Source organism: Argiope bruennichi, chromosome 4, assembly GCF_947563725.1.
Source record: "Argiope bruennichi chromosome 4, qqArgBrue1.1, whole genome shotgun sequence".
NCBI classification, from domain to species: domain Eukaryota; kingdom Metazoa; phylum Arthropoda; class Arachnida; order Araneae; family Araneidae; genus Argiope; species Argiope bruennichi.
Window position 1 is genome coordinate 76,378,414 of NC_079154.1, and position 14,697 is coordinate 76,393,110.

Here is a 14,697-nt window from a genome sequence, read left to right on the forward strand (position 1 = left end):
AACACTGACCTCTTAACTATTAGTTTCCATGCAATCCTCTAATTACTGAATAAGTCACTATAGGCGTGTGTCTCTGGCTGAAATGCCTCCGTATCGGATCCGTTGGGAGGGCTTTAATTTGTTTTCTGCGCACCACACCTATCATGTCTATTGATCACGGAGCGGAGGGTGCCGTGACCACCAGGCACTCGGGGAGGGGTGATAATGATGGTCATCAATAGGTTGGACTTGCTGTGTAGCACGTGGGGTTCTATTTTAGGACCATCGCACCTTCACTGCGATGATTACGAATTTCTGGGTCATTGGTCATTTATTTAAAGGCTATTACTGGCCCAGAAAAGAAACGATTCTTTTTTTTAATACATTTTTTTTCGTCCATACTCATTAAAGGCTCCTTTCGAAAGAAAAAAAAAAAATTGCTAAAAACAGAAAAAAAAAGCAGTTTTTTTAGTGGCGCATATAATAAATAGTTTAAATTTTATGAGGCTAAAAGAGTTTTATGACAAATGAGGGTCATATTTTTCATTCTAGTTTTTAGCCTGAAAAAAAATCGAATACGAGGCATTTATGTAAAGGGGAAAAAATAATAATTTGCATTTCTCGTACTTGCAAGAAGAAAAAAAAAAGTACAATATGATAAATGACAATCAAAATTTAAGGGAAACGAAAGGAAAAAAAAACACCCTATTCACCATTTTTGCATTATTTAAAGGAAACCGTCATTTCCTTTAAATATTTCCCGTTTTCTTTCCGAAATTTTCCAGCTTTTCTCTAGTTTATTCCACGGAGGCTTCATATTTCCAGACAGTTCTTGAAACTTAATAAGCTGTCTCCAGCGATTTTATTGAATGAAGCTGAATCCTGGAAATGTCTATGGTCTTTGTAAAAATTGGTCGGTTTAAGAAAACGAAAAAATATTTAAAAAAAAAACTTTTTTTGACATCTTTATTTGAGATGGCAAATTCTCAGACAGTAACCGAAGTGGCTTAGTTAAAAAAAAAAAAGTGTTGGAAAAGGATTTTGAATGGAGTTTTTATGATGTCTTTATATTGTAGCAAGAAAGAATCTTTTTAATTTTATATTTAATTGAACATAATTTTATATTTTAGAAAAAAAAGCATTTTAAAATTAATATCTTATTATCACATAAAACCTTATTTCTTAATGTGATGGCATATGAATGCTTCCTTGGTTCTAAGACTGACTCTAAAATTTGAAAAAAAAATCACCATTTATATTGAAATTTCATAACATAGTGTGATTAATTTATGGATAATGATCGGAAAATTCATAAAAGTCTGCAGTTTGTTCTCTGCTAGATTCCATTTAATTTTTTAAATCCACTGATCTGTTCAAACTTAATGTTCTGTTTCCAACTAATCTGTGATTGGATTTCCAACTTGGCAGACTTGGAAAGCAGCAGCTGCCACTGGCCTAAAGGAGAAACGCCGGCAGGGCGATTAAAAATGCTATCAGCCTATTTAATAGATAAATAAATTTATAAGAAATAAAACTTTTTAATTATAAAATATTTAAACTACAATGCGTGTACATATTGAGTTGTGAAAAACATTAGTTAAAGTATAAATTACTTTTTTATAATATATTGGAATATTAATGATTTATTTCATTATGTTAGATCCTATTAGATAATTCCTGTAAAAAATAATTATTCGAAACCACATGCACAGGCTGGGCAGGAGTTACCTTTCTGTTCTTTAAATCATCTATAATGAAAAAAATACTGCGATAAAATATTAGTAGTAAGAATGAAAATTATTTAAGTTTCATTTCAGTTGAAACGTATTGATTTAAAATACGATTAAAACCTTTTTTAAAAATTAAATAAAATAAGGAATTAATATACAATAAAACATTGGTATGACAGAAAATATAATGTTTTAAAATTTTAAGGCGATGTAAAAGTTATATTTGTTCTGTAAAATTTTTATCACGAAAAACACGCTAAAATTTCTTTTATTTTTGTATTTAAAATTCTAGTTAAAAAATATAAAAAAATCTTACCGAATTGCACATTTTTGCCCTCTAAAATACATATTTGCAGAATTCGTAAGATAGATTTCAAACGATCCTGTGGGATGTCAGCATGTACACATGTATAGACATAAATTATTATTAGTAGTATAGAAATACAATATTTAGAAAAGAATTCATGTTCATAGATACATCGACATAAATACAAATAAAATGTCGAATTTGATGTCGAGATAACAATATATTACACATATTTACCTATATGTCGTATTACAGATATCATGGTTGGTCCGATATATTGTCCTAAAGAGTTGCTGCCAGTAATTTTAACAGAAGAGGACCTCTGTTCTTGCCTTATACAGGCGCATAAAGTTAAATACCGGCCAACTCAAGAGCTATAACCATGGCTTAGTTTCGTTTCGTTATATTAACGCCCAGTTTTAAAAGCAAGGCTAGGGCAAGGCAAGCTCAGCTAGGACTGTTTTGGAACGGATTTCATAATTTGATGACGTGTCAGATGACGGGGGCGACACCTGAGCTGGCACCCCTTCGTCAAACTTCTGAACCACACCAGCGGGAAGACGTGCACTCGACCCGCTCACATGAGGGTTCTTCAGTGGAATCAGGTCTTGAACCTGAAACCCACCGATTCCGATGCCGAGCCCTTACCATTAGGCCCCCTTAGTCACCGCTATAACTTTGGAGGATTTCAGCTAAGCGTCATGAAATGCCAACACAGAATTTCTGACATATTTAACATAAAAACATTCTAAAAAGCTCAAGATTTTGACAAATTTCTTGAAAGAAAATAAAAGAAATCTTGCTTTCTGCTTTTACAAAATGCCTGCTTTGTTTCAACATTCATTTTCAAACATCTCTTCACTTACGACATTTTTCAAAAATGATGGTGTGTATTATGTATTAATACAGGGGGGTTACCGGTTATAAAAATAATATTGTAAAACATATTATAATTTGGTACATCATTGTTCCGATTTAATGTAAAATTTTTTTAAAGTTTTTAATAAAATCTCTTATGCAATAAATTTAAATGTAATCACTCTTGGTAGTTCAAAGAATATCAAGACCAATTCCAATTCTCGTCAAGTATTTCCCAAACTTTGATTATCACATTAGACAAAGGGTCTGTGACTTTATTTGAATGTATCAGTTTTCAACTGCCATTGCAAAACACTCTGTTTTTTATATAACTCCAAAACCGGCGTTGAGCAGTGATAGCCAATTTCATTTTTTTGGAAACAAAGTATAGATTGGGCATTTTGTTTCGTTGATGCCATTTTGATAAAAATCATGTGTAAAATTACTATTTCGCATTAGCTGTGCTATCTGTTGATCTAAAATATTAAAAACGCGGTTATTTCATGGCAAAATTTTACAGCATTATATTCAATAATAATAATTTTTTGTTATCAAGGAAACGTTTTATGAATTCTTCTATATTTTTCATTTTACGATTTCCATGTATTTTGTTGAATCGAACATTTTCTTCGTGTGTGCATTTCTATACAAATGAACAAACTTATTTATGTTTCAGAATTACATGTTAGAGTTTAACGAAGTTATTCAATTCATGTATTATTTCACTTATTAAATGATGACATAATGAAGAGCAATTGCATTTTTTTAGAACAAAACAAATTGAATCCATTAAATAATTTGTCAAAAATGAATAGATCACACAAGGAATATTTAATATGAAAATACATTATTTTAAATAAACATCCATTAAAAATTACAGTTTTAAAACCCTCTCCTTGATTCTGGATAAACAGAAGGCATATTCTAATGTATTAAAAATGCATGTATGTAGAAATCTACTTTTAAAAGGTAACGCCATTATCTTTAACGATTTTTTTCAGCAAAAAGAGATTTCTCATTAAAAGCATCAGTAAACATTTAATAAATTCCTTTATTTTTTAACTTTGATTTTGAAGAAGCTTAGAAACAATTTAATGTATTCATTAGATCTTTACTTTAATCTTTCGAATGTTTATTTAATCATTAAGAACTATTAAGCTGAAATGAGTAAATAAAATTAAAACAAATGTACGATAGAAGTACATGTCGTTCGAAATGCGTTCGAAATATTTTTATATTTAAAAAAAAAAATGCCATAATAACTTTGATATCCGATTTTTCAAAGAGAAACAACATTCCTTTTGAAAAAAAAACATAAACTTTTTAATCGTATTAAAGCAATCGTCTTTAAGCAACAACTAAATTCTCTTTGATATAGAAATGATCGATATAAATAAGTATTTTAATAAATAAATCTCATTTATTTCCTTCATCGTTTGAAAATATCCTTTGGCTTTTACTTTCATCGTTTGAATATATCTCTGAGAAAAAATAAGCCGATTTTAAATTTTCATCCATTAAAAAAATAAATGAACGCTCATTGCATTTTTAAAGCGATCTCAAACGATTTTTTTTAAAAAAAAAGCAGCTTTAAGAAATACTTCAACGATAAAATCTCCTCCATTTTTCAAGTTGCATTAATAGAAAAAGAAAAGTATAGATAAAAAGATTTAAGACTAATGAAGTTACGAAAATATTTAGGTGAAAAAAACTGTAATATTATACTTTAAATTAACGAAAAGCGTTTGAAAAGTACTTCCTTTTGTAAATTAAATTAGAAAATAAGACAGATTATTTGATATGCTTGCATTTGAATATTTCAATACTTTACACACTTCTTTTTTTCTGTTTAAATGGGGACTGTCAACCATTCTCTGAAAGTCCGGATTTCACTAAACATTATTATAATTACACTCAAAATTCACTGCATTTCGCAAATGCATTATTATGCGTACATAAAAATAAAAACAGGATGAGAATAAAATTTCTGCCCGATTACAAAAAAAGGAATATTGTGTAAAATATATAAGTAAGCATATTTTTATTTTTATAGATAATTTAAATCATAATCGAATTTGTTTTGTAATCCAGAAATTCGAATTTTCTCTTCCCAGAGCAAAAAAAGTGTAAAACGGATTTTTTTTAAATTCGTATTTCAGAGCGTTTTACAATTCTGGAATTTTGAAAAGTTGATTCGTCCTCAAAAAAGGCTCAATTTGTGTAAATATTGTTCATTATTTATGCATTAAAAATCAACTATAAATTCAAATTGTCTCGAAAAATAATCTGTTTAAAGGGATTAAATATATATGAAGGATGTTGTCACATCATTCACTCGAAACGTACCATTTCTTGGTTCGTAACTAATGATAACAGTTTCTTTGAACTTTTTTTTAACAATTGTCAAGACATTCGAAGATCGTCTGCAAGAATATCTCAACTCTGGTACCAGATATGGCAGATTTGGTTTCAGGAAACGACAAAATGCATAACACTTTCTTTGTCATCAACGGCATTTTGTTAAAAATTGACCTTTGATTCTCGATTTCGTATTATCTATATGATAAAGATGGGATTAAAAAAATTAAGAACAGCTTTGCGTAATGTTAGAAATACTCTTTCGATATTTAAAAGTCATTTTGTATTTTTTTGTTAACAGTGTATGACTGTGTTCACATTGTTTATTCTAAGCAGCAGATATTTGATTTGGTGCTTATTCTATACAACAGATATTGATTCTATACAGCAGATAGTAAGACTTTGCACCTATTCCATACCTCAGATATTTGACTTGCTTATTCTATACAGCAGATATTTGATTTAGTAAGACTTTGTGCTTATTCTATGCAGCAGGTATTTGATTTAGTTAGACTTTGTGCTTATTCTATGCAGCAGATATTTGACTTAGGTAGACTTTGTGCTTATTCTATGCAGCATGTATTTGATTTAGTTAGACTTTGTGCTTATTCTATGCAGCAGATATTTGACTTAGTAACATTTTGAGTCGACGTTTCCTGTTTTATATAATAGATATTTGTTTTTGAAGAGAAGCGAAAAAAATATTATTCCAACTCCGAATCTTTACCCAAATTCCCGTGCAGAATGTTGAGAAAATTCTTTCGGATAGCTGGTATATGAAAGCCGAAATAAATTAAAAATGATAAAACTACTCAATAACTTTTATTCAATAGTTTTTGAAGTAAATTAAGTAACAAAGTTTCTTTTTTTAACTTTGTTTTATATGTTAAGAATCCTAGTTGGAAATTCTAAATTTGATTTTCACTTTGAATTAAAAGAAATGCTATACAACTAAATTAGATAATTAAATCAAGATATCTTTACTGAAACAATCGAAAAAAAACCCCAATCATATAAGGCTATGTTAATAGTTAAGGTTAGTTCAATTCTTTACATTCATGAATTAAATTTAATTGATTATTTGGAAGTTATTATTTTGATAATTCGTTTATTATCAATCAAATAATATTTAATATTAAAATATTTTTTGCCTTATTCTTTAATAAACATATTTGTATCTTATTATACTTTAAAAACTGTTTATTTTATGGATCTTAAAATTTGTTTGTATACTTTTTGCTTATTTGCTTTTTATAAGAAATTAAATTAAATTGCAAGGCTTTTTTAAATGATTATCCATTCATAAAAAATGAGATTTTACGATATATTGTTGTAAATGAGTTTCAAATTTATTTATCATTAATTCTGCTTTAATTTTCCCGGAAAGACTTCTATTTTTTGTTGTTGTTTAATCAAATAATATTCATTAAAAAGTAATATGGAAACCACTTCTGTCGATACTTTTTTTATAGAAAACACTAATAACTTTAATTTTTGAAAAACATAAATTCCTAATTTAAAAGGAGTTGAACATTTACAAAATGCATAATGGTGGTATTTGAAAATTCTGTGCATCGATCTAGCCTCGTTTGTAAAACGTTACTATGGCAACCTTCAGCGCATAATCACTAAAGTATTCATAGCATACAAATGCAGAAAATGTTAATGCAGTTGCTTATTTCTAAACATTTTTTGTGAGATCTAAAAAGAAATGAGAGCTTCCGAGATATCTAATTTCCTGAAGAAAAAACAAACAAACAAGAGAAACAGTACTTGATTTACATATAAATGGGTTTATACGATACCTGGTTTCCAAGATTCCAATGGGAACTTAACGTTATTATTGAAATTAATTGAAATGTTCGATATAAATTTCTAAGCTAAAATCCATTATAAACTCAATAATTTTGATTTTTAAGATTATTCTAGAATTATATTAAAGAAACTCTGGTATGTAAATCAATCCAGTGAATAGATTTCTGAATTAAATTCAATTTTATTTTCTGGATGTTCTATTCTTTATGAAAAGCTACTTTAAATTAAAAATTCTTGAAATTATATTCCATTGAAAAGTCAAAGATTAATTTCAGAATTCAATTACTGTCATTGTTGTTATTCAAAAGTTTCAAAGAATTTGATTAAAAAATGAAAAACTGTCTTAAAATCTGATTTCAAATAAAATTGGATTTCTCTTTATTTATTAAGTATTTTCTTTATGTCTTATTTTTCTGAATTATGGAAATATAAAGTATATTTATAGGTAAAATTCTTAAGAATATTTCTCCGAAAAGCAAGCATTTTGAAACTGATGTATGGAAAAAAATGCATTAATAATTCCCTTTAAAAATGCTGAGAAATGCATGAAACTGTTGACTTTTTAAATGAAAATTAATTGCAAAGTTTTTTATAACGACGATATTTTAATAAATCTCTTTGAAAAACGCTGAGAAATACATGAAAATGTTGACTTCTTTAATAAAAATTAATTACGATGTTTTTAATCAAGATTATTTAGTTGCTTGCAAAAAAACTTTAATTTAAATGTTAGATTATATTAGATGTTTTCTTTTGTTTACTTTAATAATAATTGAGTTTTATTAATTATTTTTATGTATAAATTGCGAAAACTTTTACACAGCTTATTCAATATATTTCAATATATTTTTTTAAAATCAAAATTAATTAAAAATTTATTATTGGCATGACAATATATAATTATTTGCAGATTTAAAAATTTATACTGCATTAATTACATAAATTATTATATTCCTTAAATTGCGATGAAATTTTTAAAAGATTAAGCAGATGGAATTTATTATTAATTTAAAATATTTTCTATATAGCTTTTGCTAGCATAAAAAAGTAGCATAGAAGTTGTTAAATATTACTGTAATTGTAAAATTTAGAATTGCACAAATTGATATTTTTATTATTGAAGCATATAAGGAATAAAAGTAAAATACACTCGATCAAAATTATGACTATCGTAAAATTCCTCGCATCACTCAGATTTCAAAAATAAATAAATAGATATCGATTGAAGCTATCGAAATTATTTATCTTTTCAGGATAGATAGAGGAAATTTTAAAACAGATTTTAACGGGATAACAATGTATTACAGTACTTATTCGTTATTAAAGATGGAAGTCATTGCTTTCAACAATTTTTCAGCTAATTCTTTTGTTTGGTTTTAAATGACATAGGAATAATATGATGTCTCGGAATATTCAAATAGATTATTTTAAAATGCTTTGAATTTTCTATAAAATTAGTAGCAAGTGTTCTATAAAATTAATAGTAATAGACAATATGTTTTAAAAGTAAACTAAGAAAAATTTTATCATTATTTGTGAAACGTTAATATACTACGTCGGATGTGATTCCTGAGCCTAAATATAAAAAGACATCATTCAGGTTTCATTCTGATAAATATGATTAATTATCTCTTAATATGAAATAAGTATTTTTGAAATCCATTCAGTGAAATAAAATCCGCTTATGGTCTTAAAAAAAATCTAAATTTTCATGTGAAAGGACGGGATATCTCGTCTTTATTAAAGTGTGTGAGAGAATGTTTGGAGTAAAAAACACTTTTTGTTTTTAGTTATAATAATTGACTATATAATAATAATTTCAATTTCATTTCTCTTAGTAATAAAAATGAAATAAAATTCTATTTTAGATTTCCTTTGTAATATCTATTTTTAAATTTAAAAAAAACACATTGAAATCATTATTTGTAAGAATAGTTAGTAAACCTCTTTTAATAATGCTAACTTTGTAAATAGTTAGTAAAATTTTATAAATTCCACTCAATTTTAAAATTACACTTACATTCAATTTACTTTCCAATTAAACCTCCTATTCTATCATGGTTGCAAAACATCTTGATTTTTAAGCTGTGCCAGAAGAACATTGAAACGAAAACTAGTTAACTACAATTCAAGCAGCAAATCAATGTAATTTATTTTATGAAATAAACAGAGCTGTTCTAATTATTTGGATTATTTTACATGAAATATAACTCTTAAAATTCTCCATGAAAATATTGTTTTTGCAAGAGCAGAATCAGTGCAGTAAATTGATAATCATGAATCTGCCGATGCTGCAATTGCTTCAGTTCCAAACACTACGAAGAGGTCTTGAATTTAATCCTAGCCACACAGTGTTAAGCATATGGGGAAACTCTATATTAATTCGGCTATAAATTCAATAGTCAAGTGAGATGGCTTAGAGCGTACGAGTATTAGTGACTGGTGTGGAAATGTTGACGTTTCCATCGGATTAAGCGCTGAAATAGCGAAGCATATTGTGTGTTTGTTTCGAAAGTGTAAATTTCAGTCAACATTTGAAATCGAAAGTTAATGAACAGTAGAATGTTCATTTTAAAATTAATATTGAAAACTATTTTAAGGAGAGTCAACTCTGATTTGTATATAAATTCAAAGGATAACCAATCGTTACTGTTTATTATGCGGAATTTAATTACTGAATTGTATTTGTCAAAACTTTCATAATAGGATTGAAATCCAGAGAATATCACAAATTTAAACATAAACTGAAAAGAGTGAAGGAAAATTTGTTAACTAAGCTTTATAAGTAAGAACACACATTAGCATGTAGATAAATAGAAGCACCTAATTTGAAGAAAGCACAAATATAGGGGCACTTAAAATATAAAGCTTTCATAAAATAAGTAAAATTCAATTACCATTCCCAATCATCTTAAAGCAAATTTACCCTTTATTGTTACAATTCGGGATGACTTTCAAGCAACAGTAAATTTAACTGTAAATTTCCCACTCACTACCGTAAAATAAATTGATATTTATCTAGATAACTGAAAATTCCCAAAATCAGTGTCTGCTCATCATCTCAGTAATTAAAAATGTTATACCTCCAAAAAATTACATTATTAGAAAACGTTGCTTTACATATAAATGTCCTAAATATTTGAATTTTGAACCAGATATGAAATTCGTTGTCATCGTGCATCATTTCATCGAATACATTTCTGAAATATTTTAAAAAAATTCCTACTTGATTATTTTTTCAGGAAGTTGATATAAATCATTTACATCATCATCAACTCACACATCAACGCATTAAGAGATTTTATCGAAAGTTTTCGCAAGCAATAATCACAACGATCCTGCAGGTCGATGACGATTTCCATGATCAAACATACCAATGGTAGGTTTTATCTTTGATGTTCAGTTTAAATAAATAAATAATTGTAAAGATTGTTTGTTGACATACGAAAAAAAGGGAAAGAAGCATTTTTTCCTTTTCTAATTTTGAATAAATAAACCCAATGAAAATTTAAATTTAGATAATAATAATTTGGAAATAATTATATAAGTAATTAAATAATTATGTAATATGTAATTAAGAATATTGGTTTTAATAGTGGATTTTTGAAACGCATTTGAAAATAAAGTGAATGTTGGAAGAAAAGTAAGAATTAATTTAATTTTATTACCAATAAAAAAAATCAATACTAAAATACATATAAATATTCTTTAAAACAAAGTTTAAATTTTTAAATTATTAGAATAATTTCGGCATCTAATGAATTGGGTGGAATGTGGAAATGTGAATTTCTGTACCCCATATTTTATTTTGATCTATCATAAAATACTCCATAACTCCCCTATTTTAAGAGAATGATTTTAAAATTAAATTATAAAATATATATTTAATAGGACCAATCGAATTACATTCCGCATTTAATAATTTATGCATTTTGAAAAAAAAATGCAATTTCTAACAGTAATCAACAATATGTAAAAAATTGTTGATTTTAAATGTTAATATAAAATCTCATTGCTTCTTTCATTTTTCCAACTGCAAGTAAATTGCATCATATAGGGAATATATATAAGACCTTTGTATCGATTCTTTTTTGCATCAGCAATATTTATATACTCGCTACTTATATACTTCATTAAAACAATACTGTGAATCCTTTTTCATATGAAAAACTATATTTTTTTAACTAAAAAAACTAACTCCATATTTTTTGAGCTAAAAAATAGATCTCACTTCTTCTTTTCATTCAGCTTAATTTTTAAATTCAATAAGATTTTCAGAATTTTTTTCTTTTTGGCATTTAATTACCAAAATTTCATACGAATTCCTTAAATATCTCTTTTAAGTAACAACAAGAAAGAAATAATAAATAAAAAGAAAGAAAACTTATGAAAAATATTTTTGCAGTTGCAGTTTTATGAAAAAATTATTTTTTTTGAAGAAACATTTTTTCGCTGCAACAGTTTTCATTAAAAGTACATCCCATTTGTTGTAAAATATATCTCACGAAAACGAAAAGATTCTCAAACTTTCCAGGGAATATAATGAGTAATAATATGTCAATTTACAGGAAGTCGTTAGTAGTCTAATATTGAATGCAATGCTGTAATGCGATATCTCACGCTAGACTATAGTTTAAATTCTTTTATCTTTCTAGATGTACACTGGATTCAATTATTAAGTTGGCATTCTGAAGAATGTGTCTCATGATTATAAATGAAATTAACTGAAATCGGAATTTTCGTTTTTTTCATAACGTATTATCTTTTTTTATTGTAAATAATCTAAGATACGAAGCGTAATATTATATTTTTGTTCTATACTGTTATTATGCTGAAATATTCAGAATACTAAATCTAAAGTCAAAATGTCTGCTACACTTCTAACTAATTCTTCTCAGCAAAATAATAATAATTTTGTTTTTATAAAATAAGCATTTGGATGCATATAAAGACATTTATATCTAGCGCACGAATAGGAAAAAATGTTTGCTTCATATATTTTATTTCTGTAAACATTTCCTCAACCAACGGTGTTTAAACAACATATGTCAATATTGTGTTGTGTTTATTGATATCAAAGCCTTTTGCTGATGTGGTTCCATGGTGTAATGGTTAGCACTCTGGACTTTGAATCCAGCGATCCGAGTTCAAATCTCGGTGGAACCTGCCTTTTCAAAAGTTCTCTCCATTTCTACTAATATTGAGGGAAAAGGAGATATAGTTATACACGTTAAATTTTTGTATAATTATTATCCATTATACATTTTAAGAACTATATTAATTACAGAGGATGTTCAAGAAATCCCCCCAGCCCACCCCAAAAAATAATGAATTTCAAATGCCCATTTTTTTCACATGAGCAGAGCTCTTCAAAAGTTGATACTCATTCTTCTGGAAATATGCGGTGAAAATTTCAGAAATGACAGAAAATACAAGTAATTAAAATGAAAAAAAGTTATGGAATTTTGTTTTCTCAAGTTCGTGTGAAAACTTTAATCTACAGTACAGGGCATCAGTTAGAGGAAAATACCAAAACCCTGGTATTTAAACAATGTGGTATTTAATATCTTTTGCGAACACAGAACTTGTGCGAATACCGATCTTGTATCATGCGTATATTGTCATGCTACTGTAAGTTTGACGTAGCTCTAGAAATAGAGTACGTAGGTTTTGGTATTTTCCTCTAACAGCTGCCCTGTATTGTAGATTACATTTGACTTCATTTGAATCTAAGTTTTTAAAGTTCAGCTTTGTGAAAGAAGGTAAAGTATTGTATTGAAATTGCCTTCATTTGAATTATTATCACAGTGAGCGATTGTTGTCTTTTACCATAAGCCGCATCAAAATTATTTCAAAGCTGCTTTCATTTGTTAACACGTTGATTACTAAGGTAGCGAAAGGTAGAATAAAATGTAAAATAGAAAGAAAACAGAATTCCTAAAGTTAATTCGTAAGTCCTTAGCAATAAAAACGTCTTTGATCGAATGCATGCCTGGATTTGTGTATAAAAATAAGATATACTAAAAAAAATCAAAAAGCATGCACAAACTAAAGATTAGATTACAGATTAATTGAAGAATGAAAATATTTTATTACGTAGAGATATTTTCGAAGGTAAGCAAAAATTAAATTATTCTCAAATTCCTTATTTTCCCTCACTTCCATTTTTTTGTACCTGTATTCAGTAGTTAATCTTTATTACAAGTAAAGTAAGATGTTACCTATTTCATTAAAGGAAGCGACTTAAACAGAAATAAAAATTGAAATAATTAGAAATGGTAAAGCATCTTCTTGACGTCAATTGTGGAGTAATATTGCGCGCATTCTAATTTAGTTATCCAACTCTAATGACTGTTGAAACATTCATCCGCGGACTGTTTAATTTTAACCAAGAACTGCTGCCTCGCGGTTCCATGGTGTAATGGTAAATACTTTGGACTTTTGGAATCCAGCTACCCGAGTTCACATCTTGATTGAACACATTTTTTAAAACATTAAAAAACCCATTTTTTAATGTTTTAATTTCCCTTTAAAGCATTTTTCGACGAACTACCAAATGACTGACATTATATGCAGTTGTAATTTATTAATAAAAGATGAATAAGTAACTCAAAAAGGTCATATAATTTCTTTTTTCTTTTCGTAACATGAATTTTCAAATACAATTATCCATACAAAATATTTGCACTAGTGTTTGTCATATAACATATATAAAAATAAGTTTGGCATTGATTTTGTAATTTTGCATCTTGTCAGATGATGAAGACGACTTCACACAATAGAATATTTTAAAATCCGTCAAATTTAACCCGTCATGTTTTCACGTATAGAACAGATTCATGGATGAATTTGGTCTTAAATTCAAGGTTCATCGATTAGGAAAACAAGACCATTGATTATTATATAGCAGCAAGTCAAAAATATTTTTTTTGCATTGAAAGAATCAATCAAGGTTTCAAATCTGATTATACATTAAAACTGAATTCAAAATATTCAAACTAAACCGTTAAGTAAATATTATACTGATTAACTATCAGTTCTCTAATACTATTAGTAAAATAGAATGTTGGAAAAATATTTATTTGTAAGTGTTTGTTATCCAGATGGCGTTTTACTTCAACTATTTTACTATATGCAATCTGCTATTACATATGAGGATACTTTACTCATAAAATCTACATATTGAACACAAATACCAATACAAACATCATTTTTAAACCAGTTTTTCCACTTTCTATAATTTAAAAAGAAAACTTTTAATTTTCTTTGAATGAAAAATATTTTTAACAAATTAAAAATTCAGTATTTCATAATTCAATTTATGAAAATATTACTTAATAAATAAAGTAATATTTTTAAAGATAAATAAATAGTGAAATTTATAGAAATTCTAGATATAGAAAGACGCTATAATTTAAAATATTTAAAATAAATCTTTTAAATATTTATTCATTCTCTTATCATTATCAGAAATCAAATGAGGACTATATCAAAAGGAGACGTTCAATTTTTTAAAATTTGGAGTTTTTGTAACTCAAAATCATTACATTATTAACCATTTTTTTGTTCGAAATCGTTTAAAATATTGTTGATCTTTCAATTTAGAGCATGTGAAATTATCAGGCCTTTCTATGTTTGCTTTGATAAAAA

General features: G+C 27.2%; 1 non-coding gene across 1 annotated transcript; it reads left to right on the forward strand.

Moving 5' to 3' along the window:
- Positions 1-12,141: 12,141 nt before the first annotated feature.
- Positions 12,142-12,213, forward strand: Trnaq-uug (transfer RNA glutamine (anticodon UUG)). The gene has a single exon. It is a non-coding gene; the product is annotated as a tRNA-Gln (tRNA).
- The last annotated feature ends 2,484 nt before the right edge of the window (positions 12,214-14,697 follow it).